Genomic DNA, 17,931 nt, shown 5'->3' with positions numbered 1-17,931 from the left:
TTAGTAAAATTAGCTAAGAATTAATATTCACAATAAAAAATTAATTTATTTACAAAAAATAATATAATATACATTTTGTACATTTTTTAACCCATATGCTAAAAATTGTCGAACTTTGGATGAGCACCATTTGCAAACCATGTAACCAAATGACATGAAACAAGTATCGATGGAAAGCTAGTGAAAAGTTGAACTCAATGAATCAATCAAAATAGAAATTCGATGAACGAAAAAAATTGGCAAAATTGTAGGACACCTAACCAAAAGAAAATATTAAAAAGGTGATTTAGCCAAATTTATGGAAAGGGTCCCCATTATTTGAAATAAATAAGTCAAAAATGGGGGGTTGAGTTTTCACTACAACACTGGTGACACATGGGGAAGAACCAATTATCTTTGGCTAAAGATAATGAACTTCAATTTACCTAAAGGTTAAAAATAATGGATTCCACTGAATCGTCAGACAATAAAACACTTCTATGGATCCCACATAAATAAATTAAATAATATGACTTTGAAAAGCTAAGTACTCAAAGAAGACTTGAGTAAAAATCATGAATCCAAAATTTGGGAAAAACATATTTTAAAAATACCTCATATGAGAAATAGAAGAAGGTATAGATAGGATTTTTTAATAAAGCATGCATCCATTGTTATGAATGGTCTCTAACATCACTTCGCTTCTAGCGAGCCTAAAAATTTTCCTGACGAAGCTGTCTTTTATGCCATACAAGCATGGTCCTACTACCAATGAGCATCCATAGCCTTGATGGGTCTACTTATATTTCTCATGCTTCCTCTTTTAATCACCCTTTTGATAAGCGCATTTGCGAGCTTTTAGATTATGATGTACCTAAGTGAAATAGGTGAGATGGTAATAGAGACTTATGCTAATGGATATAATACTTCAGTCCAAGTAATGTGGTCGCAGCTAGTGCGAACCATGTGATCTGAGCATCCTAAGTCACATAGTTTGCATAGGTCAGACCTCTAAAACTTGCAACCCTTGCAACCCCTGTGACCTCAGCAATCATGCGACCAATAGGTCACTCGGTCACAAGGTCACATAGGTCGCAATTTTCATCCAACGCAACCACGTGACCCTTGTGACCTAGCGACCTTCATAGGTCGCATTGGTCGCGAGGTCTCACTCCTCCCCCACTTAAGGACTTGTGACCAATGTGACCCCCACACATGTGACTAAAACTGTATATAGTAGGTCGCTCGGGCTCATTTTTAATGGTTCTTTTGGTTCAATGCAAGACAAGGAAGTTTTGTGGCTAGGGCGCATGCACGTCTCCAGGTAAGCGAGCTTTCCTCTTCCCTTGTAATTATTTTCTCCATCCAAGTGTCACCATCTTCCATCCCAACCCTGAAAATTCCAACCGTAGGGGTTTTAGATACATTTCAACCTAAGTTTGCACCACAAACCTCAAATCAATGCCTCTGGCCTCATGCAACCCCTTTTTCCTCCCTCAGTCATTCCTCACCCTTAGCCACCCCTGTTTTCTCCTATGAGCCTAACCATTTGGCCTTGAAGAATTCCAAACATCTCCCCAAGTCTTAAGTTGCCCTTTTAGCTTGCTTAATGCATAGGTCGCATAGCCCATAGCCGCGATAGCCTAAATATCACGATCAGTATGACCCTGGGACTTTGTGACTGGTGTGACCCTGTGACTGGTGTGAGAGGTGTGACCCCACGACCCCTGCGACCTAGCGACTAGTGCGACCCCCATGATATATGACTCTTATATTTAGTCACCAATTAATTCTCCTACCCTTGCGGCCCCTGCAACCTGCTTTCCATTGCGACCTACCTAAAGACCTCCTCACAGCTTCTAAAACTGATTTTATTTAAGCAGTCTATGTTATTTTTTCACGTCGTCACTCTCATCATGGGATTGTCTGTTCGACATGCTAGGTGACGTGGATCTCGAGCACATCTCCATTTTCTCTTTTGAAGATGAGATGGCACCTTCAACTACAAAGGTCTCTCGTAGAAGCTCGAGGAGCAGTTCATTGGAAATCTATCAGTATGAGGAACCACCCATCTATGGGGACATGGCTTGCACTACTTGTAAGACTACAAGGCCCTCTTGGTAAAACATCAATGAAGAGTTTGCTAAGCCAAACATACCAGAAACCCATGAGGATTTCCTAGTGTACCTAAATGTATAAAGGTCTAAAATCCATAAGGTAGCGTCACACCCTCCTATCGTTCTGTGCGCTAAAACTATTGATTGGGTCTTGCAGAGCATAGATATAGATTCATGGACAGTGAGGGACCATATTGGTGCACCCTTAGCAGTGAAATTTTTTGTGGATATTTCCACTTACTATAGACTCCCTAAGAAGCAAGAGACCTTCAATACCCGGTGGCTCTCCAGCTTTGTAATACCGACTAAATACATCCTGAGGGAATGGTGGTAGGACCCATCTAAATTCTAAGTTAGAGAAGATCAGGCATATAGGATAGAGAGGCTAAGAAAAGTTTATCAATTGATTGCCACCATGATGTGCTGCTTGTATTTCAAAGCAGACTGTGATATACTCCAAGGTACCTGGGTCCCTCTCATGTACTATGTCACCACCTGTGGAACAGTCTTCAACTGGGCGAGCATTCTTGTGTCGTCCTTAAGGAAAAACATCATTTCAACCAAGAATCAACTGGGCAATCATTCTTTTATCGTCCCTAAGGACAAACATCATTGCAACCAAGCATCAAGAACCAAAGCAACCACCAGAATTCTACATGGCTTCATACCTCCTAGATTTTGTCTACACAATATGTCAGTTCAATAACTAGAGCTATAACTAGGATACGCCAATAGCCAACCCCATGCATCACCACTAGAGGATCTTCTGGGACACCGCCTATAAGGGTATGATAGATGTTATTTCCGAATATTTTATTGCCCCACTATAGCAGCAACTATTCAGAGAGGAGCCACCATGCATGTAAAAGAGGGCTATGGAAACTATGTCAAGGTGACACATTGGTTCCCCATCCAAGAGGGTACATTCATTAAATTTTTTGGTACCCATAAGGCCCCTCATGCTCTGCCTAGGTTTGTCACATATAAAGTACTCCTACAAGAAGTATGCTACTAGATGACGCAAGGTTTTTCGAAAGGTACTAAGCAAAGGCAAGAAGAAACCATGACCAACCTTCCTACTTGTCACCAAAGCATATGTAGTTGATAATTGCAAACAAGTGGAAGAAGAACCTAAAGCTTTGAAGGGTATTCACTTTGTAAACCTCAACTATCAAATGTATGATCCTCAGAAAGTCGTGGCTGCCTACTACAAGAAGGAAAAAATTAACTAGTCATATTCGCACGCCAGACAAGATCACAAAGACACGGTAAAGAATTAGTATAACACCACTAGGGAATTCAGTCTCAATGAGAAAGAGGAAAGAGATGAGGAGCTCCTTGACAAATCCCAGGAAAATCTCAATCTTCAAGAGAAAGCCTCCACCCCGAAGAAGAAACAACAAGAGACACAGAAAGCCACCAAGAAATATAAGAAGCAGAAAGAGAAATAGTTTGAAGATATTCCAAGCAACCTAGAAGAGGAAGACAATAATGAAACGTTGGAATAGAGGACATCACCCTGGAAAACAAGAAATAAGAGCTCAAGAGGAAAAGGTAGCAAGAGCCCAAGAAATATCAATAGTCCGGCGACCAGAGCCAGCTCGAAAAGAAGAGGAAAAAGGAAGAGAGGAAAAGAAGAAGCAACTAGAATAAAAGTAGCAGGAGGAATGAAGGGCCCATTAAGAAACAGAGAATAAAAGACAACAAGAAGAATAGAAGGCCAAATAGGAGGAAGAGAAGAAGAGGCTAGAACAAGAGCTGAAGGAGAAATAAGAAAAACTTAAGCAAGCCAAGGAGCTCAAGAGGTAAAAAGCATTGGCAGGACAAGAGAGAAAGCGGTTGGAGGATGAACTAAGCAGGAGTAAGGAGGAAGAAAGCATGAGAGTTTAATGGGGAGAAACTAGTAAGACTTCTGAGCTAGAAACGGAACAAGATGAAATACCCCCATTAGATGTTCCTCCTTCTACTCCCCTCACTGGAGGGTACCTTCCCTTACAAGAGTTGGGCTTCTCGGAGGAGCAAGAACAGGAAGTAATAGATCTCACTAAGCTCACCTTCGACCAAGTCAACCTCAAAATCATTCAAGAAAGAAAAAAGTATTATGCGAGAAACCTAGCGGAACACTTATCAATCACCACAGCCAAGGAGATTGTGCCCGACACCAGTATGAATTCAAATATGATCGCCACATATGGGACAAAGTTCGTAACCGCCACGGAACATAATGTGGCCCGGATGAGAAAACTGATTATGGACCTTCATAATAGGCTTTACGCATAAGAACGAAGGGCCTATAGAGTAGAGCATGAGAGAAAGAGGGCAGAAGAATAAAATGTAGCCATCTGTTTAATTCACTCAAGAACAATGGAATTCCAAGAAGCAATCAAAGGAGAGGCGGAGACCCTCGAGGAAGTGATCGCGATGGTCTATGAGGAGATGTCAAAGCTACACCACATAGTGGACCCAATATTGGCTATACAAGCTCACACAAAATAAAGAGTTGCGATGTTGAAGGAATTAGTGGTCGCTCTAGGTAGTATGCATGAGTGATCTGTCAAGTTCCCAAGAGCACCAATAGTAGTCCCCAAAAAGCATTGGATCACTATGAAAAATGCCAAGGTTAAAATCTGCATCAAGATCTAGTCAAAAGACAAACTAGCCAAATATGTGGATAGGGTGACTTCATGAAAACATATTTTCAGCGGCTTAGAGTCAATGATCCAAATTCATGTAGTTTTGTCCATTGGGGAAGTCGAGCATATGAGGAAGCAGGAAGATATCTCAATAGAAGTGTAGGCCTTCACTGATACATATAAACAAGTATCCCTTGCAGAATATATGCCCATTACTAAAGAGAATATCATAGGCTATGTGGTGGAACCAGTAAGAATGTACACCAAATTGGTAACTTTGAAGAATCAAGTGAACGCCAAAAGGACCACCCTCATACCACATGCACTCGAATTCCTTCAAATACATGATGTACAACAACCATAGATCACCCCAATTGTAGCCGAGTACAAGCTCTGGTGCACATACATAACACAAAAACTCCACCTAGACATCCCTGAACTTACTATTGTTAAATTGATAGATTAGATTAACAACTTATTTTGTGATTTTTGTAATTAGATAGGATAAGACATTTTTGGAATGTAGAGGGTGATAAGGAAGTCCAAGAGTCACTAGGTAGTTGAAAGGTCATGAGGAAGTCCAAGAGTTAGGGGTAAGCCAAGAGTCACCCTTATTCTATAAATACACCCACATGACACATTGCATGGAATTTTAGCTAAGGACCCTTTTGGGACATATTGTTTGAGAGAACTTATGCTCTTCTAATTGATGTAAGGAGTAATTGTTTTGTTCCACTATTGGATTCCACAAATATTTTATGTCGTAATTCCATGAGTATTTTCTCTTGATGGATCAGATGTTCCTGAGAGTTCTTTGATGTATGGTCTATTCATGTGTTGTCTCATACTACAAACCTTGTTTTGCTATGCGTGGATGGTATATGATTTTCTAACTCTATGCTTATATTGGTGAACTGTTTCATTGATATTGGCATAATCTATCATTGGCTATATGTTTACTTATGCTTATAGATGTTTGATTACTGTGAACTACTTTACAGTTGTTAAGCACTTTATCTTATGGACATGAGTCTTATCTGAAGTCTGCTAACAGTTACTTTATGTAAGGTTTATGTTGTTTATAATCTGGCTATTCATGGTATGCACATTATAAGATATTTGTCGATTATTTCATTGTGTTTATTTAGTTTCATGCATTCAATTAAGCCCACATTCCACTTTTTCCCGAAGCAAGCTCAACTCATCTGAACAACAATTGGGCCTACATATCGGACGGGATCCCTAAATCAAATGGTGCAAGGTCTAGTTGGGATCCTACATAAGGGAGATCCCATTTTTTGTTGGTGGAGAATTCCATCCCGTCAAAAGAATCATGAAGTAAAATTAAACCCAAATGAAAAGTCTATGTTTGCTACATATTTTCTTGTTTAAAAGCAAAACCTGCATAATTTTTTTTGATAATTTTCCAATAAAAGAAATACTTATGAAACAAACAAAAAGTATAAGTACTCCCCAATTTAGCTAATTTAATGAAGAATCATTACTGCTGCTCCAAAACTCAAAAGAAAACAAGGAGAATGACTTCCAAATCTGATCTAGTAGAGGCATGAAAAAGTTTGTGAAGAGTTGCAAAACAAAGTTTTATATCAACAAAAACTATAAGCAAAACTAAACCAAAAGAAAAGAAATGGAAATGAATAAAAGTGGGAATATGAAACTTACCATTGGAAAATTTCGTTTGATATTACCCGAGATATATCATTTTCTGCAATAAAAGTAACCTTGTCTTGTAATTAGAAATAAAAGCATGAAGAAGTTGAATTTTATGAAATCTTATTGACCCAAAATTATCATTTATTAAACCTGATAAACTAGAAAAAAACAATGTTTCATGTCCAAGGATTCTGAAGTAAATAAAATCCATTAGAAATGAGAATGATGGTGTGCTTCTCTATGAATTGCAGTAATAATTTTTCTCTTCATTTTTTCAGATTTCATATCCACTCCATGTTTTTGTAAATTGTCAAGAATCAAGACCAAGTCCTAAAATGTGTAATGCATATGTGTAGATGGAGAGGTCTTGAAATTATGCATGCTAAATATAGAGTGATATATCAAAACTCAAATAAAATAGAATTTAAATATAAATTGACCATGATCCATTACCTTTGCATTTTCGCATTCGCTTACCAGCGAATTGTTTTAAAGTGCCTTGAAAAGAAAATGAAGATGCATACAAAAAGATGATTGAGAGAATGAAATGGGCATCTAATAGTGAGACAAAGGCAAAAACATAAATGAACCAAAAGTGATGAAATTTAATTAGCCTGGAATACTACCAAGAAGAGTAAAACGATGCCCATGTGCACACACCATGAAGAATGTATATCCCCAAAGTCACGAAGTCATCCCGAGGAGTGAATGCCTAGATTTGATGAAATTATAATTAAAAATACATCAAATACCTTAAGCTTCATGATAACATGATAAGTCGAACTATATAATAATAGATGAATTGTCGAGAGGCCAACAATATTTATATAGTCTGATATCTCAGTAATCTAAGAAATTAAAAGGCTCAAAATAGAGAAAAATGGAAATCTTGGGATGATGAATAGCGGAGGATCAGAACTCTGAGATTTTCCAATTAGAGGCTCTGAGTCTTTTCTGTAGAAAGGAATGTGACTAAAGTGGATACAAGATGAATGAGTGAAGTGAAATGGTCCAACTCAACTGGAAAATATGAGATTCGGAAGGGGAAGATATAAAGTCATGAATAAGATCATTTGCTGCAATATTTTTGCAATTTCATTTGCTAAACAAAAAAGAGTCTAACATTCAATTTTAGCTACGTTAACAATTATTGGTTCATCTGTGTATTTTTGAAGTAAGGAAATAAGAATAGAAGCAACAATATAGAATATCAATATTTTGATGAAAAACAAATACTTCCATGAACATGTCAATGATCTGGAATGGGCTAACTGCTTACTTTATTATTAAGCTAAAAATTCAAGTCTCCAAATCAAGCTAAAGAAGCCCTGTGAAGGAAACAAAATAGGAATAAGAAACAAACTAAAAGAAAAGAGAAATTGACAATAGATAAAGATGAACATATGGACGCCTACCTGGAAGAATTTTGGTTGTAATTTACCTTATAGAGCCCCAAGTTCTCCCATACGTTTCTCAAAATTTTCATATGTTCAAAATCATTTATTTATTCAATCCAAATTAAATTGCTAGGTAATGAACTTTCAATTTGAATCTGCTTCATATTTACATTGGGGGACAAGAGTGGTGAAAGTGAACCTCTAGAAATACTTTTGAATTAAAAATTTGGTATTCTCAAAAATTGTGAGGCCATAGAAATTCTTTGGAACTTCACCATATATGATTTTATAACAAAATATTTTCAACAATGTGATGATTTTTTCAAAAGAAAGACAATCAAGAAAATCACAAGTGTATATGATCGGACGATATAAGAAATTTGATATGTTCTAAGCCACTTTGTTAGAAGCTGAAAAGGAATGATAAGAGAAAAGCTTAGGCTCATTACTTGTTTATTGAAAATCTACAATAACAACATAACTACAAACATGAAAGGAAACTAAATCTAAACTAATCTATTGCTAATCCTAACTTAATGAAAGGAAATGTGACTAAGTATAGTTATACTTCCAACATAACAATTCTCTCATTTAACTCCTACTTCAATCAACAGGAGTAAAACTGCAACTAAATTATTAAAAGAAAAATTCAACATAGTATGTATATCTAACTAGTTCAGCGAAATAAACTTATTTACGTAATCTTTACCTTGAAATTCCTTCAAACATCTGCCTACATGATCATAAAATTAAGGATGTATTTCAATCGATGCTTGAAAGAGGTTCAAGGGAAGAGGAAACAACAAGCCAACATTGAATGATATGTCTTTAACTATCATAGGTTGTTGTAAGAAAACAGTTTTATTCACAAAAAATTGCATGATTAGAAATCTTATTTTTGATGAAACGTGGATAATAATGTAGAATATTTCGAAAGATATTACATGGCTGGAAAGAATACAATAGTGGGCTTTTAAATGTCAACATTTGTGAAAAAATAATTGGAAAATCATAAACAAATTGGCCACACATAATCATCAAATAGAATTTCAAGATAAATTAGCCAATGTTCATGATTGAAATTCTGAAATCAATTTTCATATATGTTGATTAAAGCACTTTATGAGACACTAGAATTTTGATACTCAAATTGCCAACACAATATGCCCAAAAAATCAAAAATAAAATTTGAAAAGGAAAGAAACTAGAATGGGGAAACATGAGAAAAAGGAAAATTATAATTTACATCTATATTACCGATAATGATACAACATAGCGGGAGTTTTTTTTGTAAATGTTTTCCTCTCACAAGTGATTACAAAATTAAAATCATTTTTGTTTCCATTTACTTGCAGAGATGGGAAAATTTCTAGATTTAGATCATAAAAAGGTAAGTCATCATTGTAGGATTCATAAGTTGGGGAAAATTCGTGATTATTGGAATCGTCGTGATAACTAAATGATTGGGAATTTATTGAAATGTTTAAATTAGCATTACTTTCATCTTCAAAAACATATTTACTTAAAGAGTTAACAATTTTTGAAGAAGACGAATAACAAGGTTTAATGTTTTCATCATCATGAACAATTTCATTAGTATCTTCTTTTCCTAAATCAAAATCAAATAGAAACTTTGCAGAATTGTAAGTAATTAAATTTTCTTTATCCCTATAAGAACTTACTAATAATTTGTAAATGATAACTATTTTATCTTGTGAACTGTTATCAATATCGAAAGGAGCAACTTCATTATTATTTAATGAATTATTAAATAAATCGGGATACAGAGAATAGTGGGAATTTGAATTTACATAATTGTAAGTTTCTCTATTAGAAAAGAATTTCTCATTTCCCAAAATTTGTGTTTCAAAATATTCTTGATTAACATGATTCTAAACTTTTGGATGTTGATCCATGTCCTCATTTCTGAAAGATTTGGATTTTCCATTGCTTAAAATAATATCAGGAGGAAAATATTGATTATTTCTCATTTCATACTGTAATTTTTGATTCACAATAGCATTATGTATTTGCGCAAAACCATTATTCTCCTGAAATCATTCATTGGAAATTCCAATTTCTAGAAGAGGATCATCATTGATGATTTGAGTAGTTGATTTTTCAATAGAAGCAAATGAATTTTCTGATTCTTGATAAGGAATACAAAGGAGAGATACAAAATGTTTAAACCAACCCATTAATTGAAATTGTGGAGGAAAACCTTTGGACTAAAATGGCATTAAAATCAATTTAAATCTAATTATGAAAATGTCCAACAATTCACCTTCCATCCTACGCAATTCTTCCAACTAGTCACACACATTTTCATAGTGGTATTATTGAAAAAAATGAAGGAAAATTTGTGAAAAAGCGTCCCAAATATGTATAGAGGCAACTGGAAGAGATAAACACCAGTATTTGGCTTTTCTTGTCAAAGTAAGAGTGAAGATCCTGCAAATACTATCTTCATCAATATTAAATCTTTTGGAACTTAAAATAAATTGAAGGAGATGATTAAAAGTAGAATTCTTACCATTATATTTTACCTTAGATAGGATCTTGACTTCCTTTATCAAAGTAATCGGTGGATTAGGTATACTGAAGAAACTCCAAGGTGGGATTTTAAATGGAGCCATAGTAATAAAAATAAAATTTTAAAGAAAAAAATCATTAGAGGCACAATTTTACTATGGCCTTCCTTCTAGCACCAAAACAATATAGACTCGAAATGTCTACCTCAAAATTATAAGGGAGACCACTAAGTTGGGAACTTAAAGTAGCTCCTTTTCCTTTTGGAATGGTGGTTCCAACTGGTTAAACTAGTTCCAGTTACCTTCTCTCTATCTTTGTTTGCTTAAAGTATGTATTTTACTTACCAATAGAGAATAGCCACAAGATCAGCCCTCTTGTTAAGCTTAGGCAAGAAAGTGATCCTTAAGTTCATATAGGGCTTAGCCAAGCCAGAAGTAAAATTTTCCTCTTTGATAGGAGGACTTCTAGAAATGCATAATTAAATCTAAATGAAAATTAATCCTATAATGCAAGAAACAGGAAAGAAATCCTAAGCCTCTCTTGATTAAGAAGGTGTAAATCTAATCCAACCAAGAGAAAAGTAATTAAATGATTTTGATTTTAACATGCCTTGTTTTAGGCGAATATATGGCTAATGAAATAACTCTACTAGCTGATATTATAATTACCAAGACATGTTCTGATTAGAGACCAATTAATAGTAAATGATCAACCAAAAATATTACGAAATAGTTCTATTAATGTTGATGGTAATTAAATCTAATTTAGATAGCAAATTTCTCGGTAAATAGTTACTCAGAAATATAATTTAAGTATAAGCGCAAAAGAGGAAATTAACAACAAATCTATGAAACTAATGAACTAGATAACTAATTCAAAAATACCTTTATCTTCACATTAAACAATAGTGCTCAACATGAAAGACATTTTACTCAAATTTGTCATTAAAAAGAAGAAATTTTCATTAAAAACTAATATTAGTTAAAATACAAACTGATTAAAATATAGTCTCTTGCTTTGTTCCTTGAATTGATCTCCAACAATCTTTCTCAAATCATAAACTCAGTTGCTAAAAGAAAGAGTTGCAATAGTGCAAGCTCCTCTCCGAATACAAAGTTTAGAATTGAAAAAGTCCAATCTTAATTATTCATATCTGAGTTTTCTCCTCCTACTTCTACAACTTAAAAATCTCTTACAATAGTGCTTTAAGAACTACCAAATTGCAAAAGAAAGGAGAGCCGTTTCTACATTCTAAAAACCACTATTTATAATTACAAAAACAAATTCAAAATAGAAGATTTGTTGAAGAACAAATATGCTCTAACAATTTTCAGTGGTTAAAATTCTTTTTTTTCTTGCTGGATCAATTCCATTGATTCAAATCTTCTTTTCCTCATCTCCTCAATTGTTCTCCTGTCAAAACCAATCCAAATTCAATTAAAATACAAATTAATATCAAAAATATCAAATTTGGAAAACAAATATCTCCAATTAAAATTTAAATTAAATAAATAAGTAAAAGGAAATATGATATTTCCATTCATCCTTGTAAATATCCTATTGGTCAAAGAGAATATAAATGAATGGATCTGCAATTAACAGAGACTATAAGAAAATGAAAATGCAAAAATTAAACCTAGAAAATTAATTCTGGTTACAGATTCGGAGTATGATTTTCTGTTAAATTTTAGACTCATTTAATGACTGAATATGGTTATGCAACCACTTCATAAATATTCTCCATAATTTTATCTATCTAACGAGTCATCCTAGGTCTGATTTGGCTAGGTAAAATTCAACTTATGAACTTCCAAAGTTGAAGTATCAAAATTGCTAGAATTCTAAAAGAAATATTGTGTGGACCGAAAATAAGAAATTTTAATTAACGTCTAATCCTAAATTAAATTAACAACTATTACTTAATTAATATTAATTTAATTAAAATTACAAAAGTAAATTAAATTAAATACAAACTAATTATACATAGTTAAAACAAAACTTAATTAAAAATTACAATTAATTAAAATTAAAATTAAATTATATTAAAATTATAATTAAAATATATTAAAATTATAATTTAAAATATAATTAAAATATATTAAAATTATAATTAAAATATAATTAAATTAAAATTAAAATATATTATATAACTTAAAAACCATTTTAAAAACTTTAGAGTGGTTTTGGATCCCATATATAAATAGATCGAAAAAATAGAGGAGACAGGGCTTATATAAATGGAGTGAAGGATTTACGTGAGGTGGAGATCTATGGGAGGCATAAGGAGTATCGGCGATTGGGGTTTTTAAAATGTGGCATTTTGATGTCAAATTAAAAATCCGAAGTCTAATATTCAAAGATTCTTGATGTCTCGATATATTATGTCAAAACTTTTATATATCAAAATTTTAATATATTTGGATTTTTTAATATTAAGTTTTTTATCAATATCAATAATTTTTTATTGGAGGTTTTTATCGGGACTTTTTAATATTAGGATTTTTATATTGGGACTTTTTTATATATGGTTATGTGTCGATGTGTGAAGGAGTAAGGGAGGAAGTGAGGTGAAGTGGGGCCCACTTGGAGTCGAACTCTTTCATTATAAACTACAACCACTTGGTAATAAAAAATCAGAAAAAATGAACTATAGTCACTTTGCAATTTTCAGATTTCAGGTGTCGTAATTTATTTTAAAATTGGGAATTGGAATAAATTACCAAGATCGCGAAAACACATAATTTTAATTGTTCTACAATTTGGCTGCGGCGAATTTGTAGGACCATTAGTGAAAAATGAAATAATTAATAAAACTTAACTAGGAATTAATTTTTAAAAGCAATTATTAATATATTTAAAAAATTAAAATAATATACATTTTGTACATTTTTTAACCCAGATGGTGAAAATTATCAAACTTTGGATGAGCATCATTTGCAAACCATGTAACCAAATGAGATGAAACAAGTATCGATGGAAACCTAGAGAAAATTCGAACTCAATGAAGTAATCAAAATAGAAATCTGATGAAAACTTAAAATTGGAAAAATTGTAGGACACTTAACCAAAATAAAATATTAAAAATGTCATTTAACCAAAAAATTATGGAAAGGGTCCCCATTATTTGAAATAAATAAGTCAAAAATGGGGGGGTTGAGTTTTCACTACAACACACTCATAACTCATAACACATTAATCCCTTGATCCCTTAAACCCTAATCCACTAACGCCTTAACCTCTAACCCCTAAATTAGAATCCATGAACCACCCTTAGAAGTCATGACAATGTAACTTTTGGAGGCAATTTTGGACAACCCACCCCAAAATTCAATAGAATCAAACTTTTGTAGGCAATTTCTAAATGGTCGCCAATAAATGTTTAATTTTCATGAATTTTGGGGAAGGAGGATATTTTAGCATATTGAATGGGGAAAGGGGACATAAGGGTAGCATGGATGGGTATATGTGAGAGGTTTGAGCATGGTCTAATGATATCATAATCCTATCATTAGAGAATGAGAAGGGGGACCTTAGGGCATAGGGGTCAGGGTAACTAGAGGGAAGGAAATTAGAGTAATCAATAGGGGAGCCTCCAATAGCTCTGATAAGGGGATTAGGGTCTCCATTATCACATCCATAAGACCTTATCCCATAACCACTAAATTCCCTATAGCCCCAAATCCATAATCCCTTAACCCCTACACTCATAAAGCATAACCCATTAATCCCTTGATCCATTAAACCCTAACCCACTAACCCCATAACCCCTAACACCTAACTTAGAATCCATGAACCCATTAAGCTCTAACCCCTTATCCTCTTAAACCTTGGCCCTTAAGCCTTAACCCCTAACCCCTAAACCTCTTAACCCCTAACCCCATACCTCTTAACTTTCTGACTCCTAAATCCCATATCCCTTAATCACTTAACCCCTAAATCCCCTGATCCCTAAGCCCTTGGTGCTTAAACCATAACCCTAAATTACTTAGCCACTAACCATTAACCTATAACCCTTAAACTGCCTACAACTCAACCCCTAACCCTCAACCCACTAACCCCTAAACCCCCTAATCTCTACCCTTTACCTTTAGCACCCAACTCTTAAACCCCTTAACTCCTAGAAACCCATAAGCCTTTCTTCTAAACCATAGGTGTTCCAACAATAATCTTCTTGGTCATATTATGTTTTTTCCACTATCCCCTCCAAATACAACCTCCAAACACTACTAGGGTCCAAGGAAAAGAATCATGAGGGTCCAAAATTTGATCTACATTTTAAGGAAAGTCACACTTCCCCCAAATATCCTCCATGTATTTTCTTTTAAATGGAAACAATATGGTCTTCTAATTTTCACAAATTCATCTAAGTTCATATGAATAAGGTAAGGTTCATCTCCATGCATGACTAAAATTAATTCATGTCAACTCAAAAGAAAAAAGAGGATATAAGGATGTCCCTTTATCTATCATCATCATTTAACACCGGTAAACAACATGCTCAGAAAAACATTCAAATTCCTTTAGTTTGCTCCAAGTCTATTCAAAACTAACACAAGAAATACTCAACTACATGAATGGTGCAATATTTAATGTATTCACATCTAGGTTCATCCCCTTTTGACCCCCTCTTTTGTTCCTTCAATTCAAATCTAACCAAGGTCATCTTACAATTGGATCTCCCTTTTCCATTTGGTGAGAATATTGCCTCGTTCTTTAGCAATGGCTTGCTTCTAAACAAAATTACACTAATACTCTCGACATATGTGGGGCTAGAATATGTTGGAAATAATTTTAATACAGTGGGGGTGAATCAGTATTAAGGCTAATTTTTACTTTTAAGCTATTTTATTTTTCCTCATTCAAACTTGGAATTAACTATATGCGAGCAACCATTAAAAACCATAATATCATCCATATCACCACACAAGCATACATATCATGAGCAACAAACACATGAACACAGAGGTTTTACATTGAAACCCTTTCAGGAACAAAACACTGAATATTGTTGTTGTTTAATGTAAAATAAGAGCACCTATTCTATTACATCAGTCTATTTTGTGAGTCACCACTCGTAGGAAGAAAAAACTCCATTTGATTGTTTGCTAGCACCCACTAGCAGAAAGCACTAACTCCATCCTTTTTGTAGAAAGATATCCAACTTACCAGAAGCATCATGTGAAGCAATAACTTCAAGGATTTGTTGCAAGGACCATATTGCAGCTCCTTGAATTTATGCAAGAACCAACTTGCAGGAGAAACCAACCCCCAAACCTTCTCAAGCACCCACTAGAGATCGAAGCACCAACTTCCTGTATGTATGCTCCAACCCACACTCAAATAGGAAGTCAATGTTCACTATCATTGGCAGCCACTCTTCCTGATATCAGCTAATTGTTCACTTCAACCCTTGGCCCATGCAGCACTTTATCTCTTCTCACTCTTCTCCCTCTTCAGCAGCCTACTATCACCACCACAACAACATATTTCTCTCAACCCTCTATCCACTACACATGGCATCACACTCTTCTCGACCTTCTTCCTCTGCATAGGCACCTTCATCCTTTCGCACATCAGCACTGGTTCTCTCTTTGACTATATTTCATCTACTTAGGCACTCTTAGCCTTTCACAACAGAACAAGCTCACTTAGCCTCATACATAGCAGTGTACACTCAACACAAAAAATTTCACACAGCTCTCTCAACAATGTTGCATTACCTAATTTGCTCAACTTTTCTAATGTGTTTTGTTCCTCTAATGTACTATATTCGATGTTGCCTTTTATTTCCATCACTTTGTCATTTACTTTTCCCAAATGTATCTATGCATGACTTCTCCATCTTGGTTTTTCCCAGGTCACCTCATTAACCACTTAGAATCCATATTGAGAAATAAATTGTCAATCCACCTACACACTCAATGAGTTCCACATGCTTATTAATTTCCCAAAAATCTTGATAAGTACTTTAGGATAGCTTGTCCCAGTTCACTTAATTAAATAAGGTGTGTCTCAACTCATGACAGGCCCAACAATTCATCCTATGCAACCATGGTCCTCTCTAGCTTAACCTAGTGATCTTTGCAGTCGCCATTCCTCCCATGACACCAATTCATCTGAGTTCATTTAATCTTTAGTTGTTGACTCATTCATCCTACAACACCTTTGTGCTTCCATTTCATAGCTTTTGATCCATAGTGAAATTTCAGAGCCCAAACATTTCATAACTCTTATTATTTTGATGTTACCAAACCACACTATTATGATTCCTTCATCTCCTTCTTGCTTGTCCCCTTTTAGCTTTACACACCATAGGACAATGTGCTATGACCAGCAGCTTCATTATCATATGTATAGCAATATCAAGGACCCCCATATTGTAACTTGTATTAAAAATATGTTATGAGGTCTCGAAGTTATGAGATCCTTTTTCTTAGCCATTTCTTGTTTTACACCATGGGACCAAGAGCTATGACTAGTGGCTTAGTGCTAAGGTGCTAAGGCCTTCAGATCATGCATGGGGCCTATCTTCCTTTCTTGACTGCTCCAGCCCTTGGTTCTTTTTCATTTCTACATCCATACACAAACATACATCAGAGCTCCCTATATTGGGACTACCTTCATATTTCAATTTCGGAGTTCAAAAATTATGACCTCTGAAATACTTCATAGCACTTGGGTGCTAGACCTGCTTTGCACCCTCAGTTCTTTTCACTCCACAACTAAGTGCCAAAATGACATTGGAGCCCCTGCTATCAAAACTTTTCTTCAAGTGCAATTTCGAGAGAGTTATGAAAACTCCAACCTCCAAAGTTCCAACTTCTGAGATGACATCATGCTAATGTCATCAACTCCCTCTAACATCTCCTTAGTTGTGACACATGTCACTTGGATTTTCCCTATTAGGCCACCCAAATTTACCGAATTTGACTACCATGTGTCCATAGTATATCCATGTCATGTTGGCGTCATCTACCCTGTCAACTTTTGAGGACCAATCAATTTCCACCATGTGTCCCGTCTTGAGGGGAGAGAAAGGGTCCCTCAAACCTTTGGTTTTGTATCAATTTCCTCTGTAATTCTTATTCTTCGCATCCTTGGTGCTTTCTAAAGAATTTCACTCATAATAAATTACGAGGTTCTGAAAACTCGAAGTTCTAAACCTCTGAATTTATGCTTCCCTCATGCCATTTTGGGTCTTTTTTTTTAATAAACCCTCAAGGTCCCAAGGCTCCGAGGTTCCAAAATGTTGCCATGTGTCATGTCTTTCTGAGGTTCCAACATGCCCAACCTACCCAAAAATTTCTTTGATATTTAGCCTGATGTTTTGTCCTCCCGAGGTTCTAGCCTGCCAAAATTTTGGTCTCTTATATTTCATCCTCCCGAAGCTCCAAGATTCCAATATGACCATCCTTCCGAAATTCAGGATCTGAAATTAGACCCACTGAGGACTTCAAGACCATTACTTCGACAGTCAATAACTTTTGATCCTAATGCCCATTCATGTAATTCCACCTACCATTGGAAAATTATTTCAGAGCACCTTCCAATGGAGAAGGTTCAATTTAGTCTTTAAGCCTATCTGCTACCTAAAAAATG

This window comes from Pinus tabuliformis, chromosome 9 (genome assembly GCF_031772625.1).
Source record: "Pinus tabuliformis cultivar Carrire ecotype Pingquan chromosome 9, CPIR1, whole genome shotgun sequence".
Classification (NCBI taxonomy): Eukaryota; Viridiplantae; Streptophyta; class Pinopsida; order Pinales; family Pinaceae; genus Pinus; species Pinus tabuliformis.
This window is presented reverse-complemented; position numbering follows the sequence as displayed.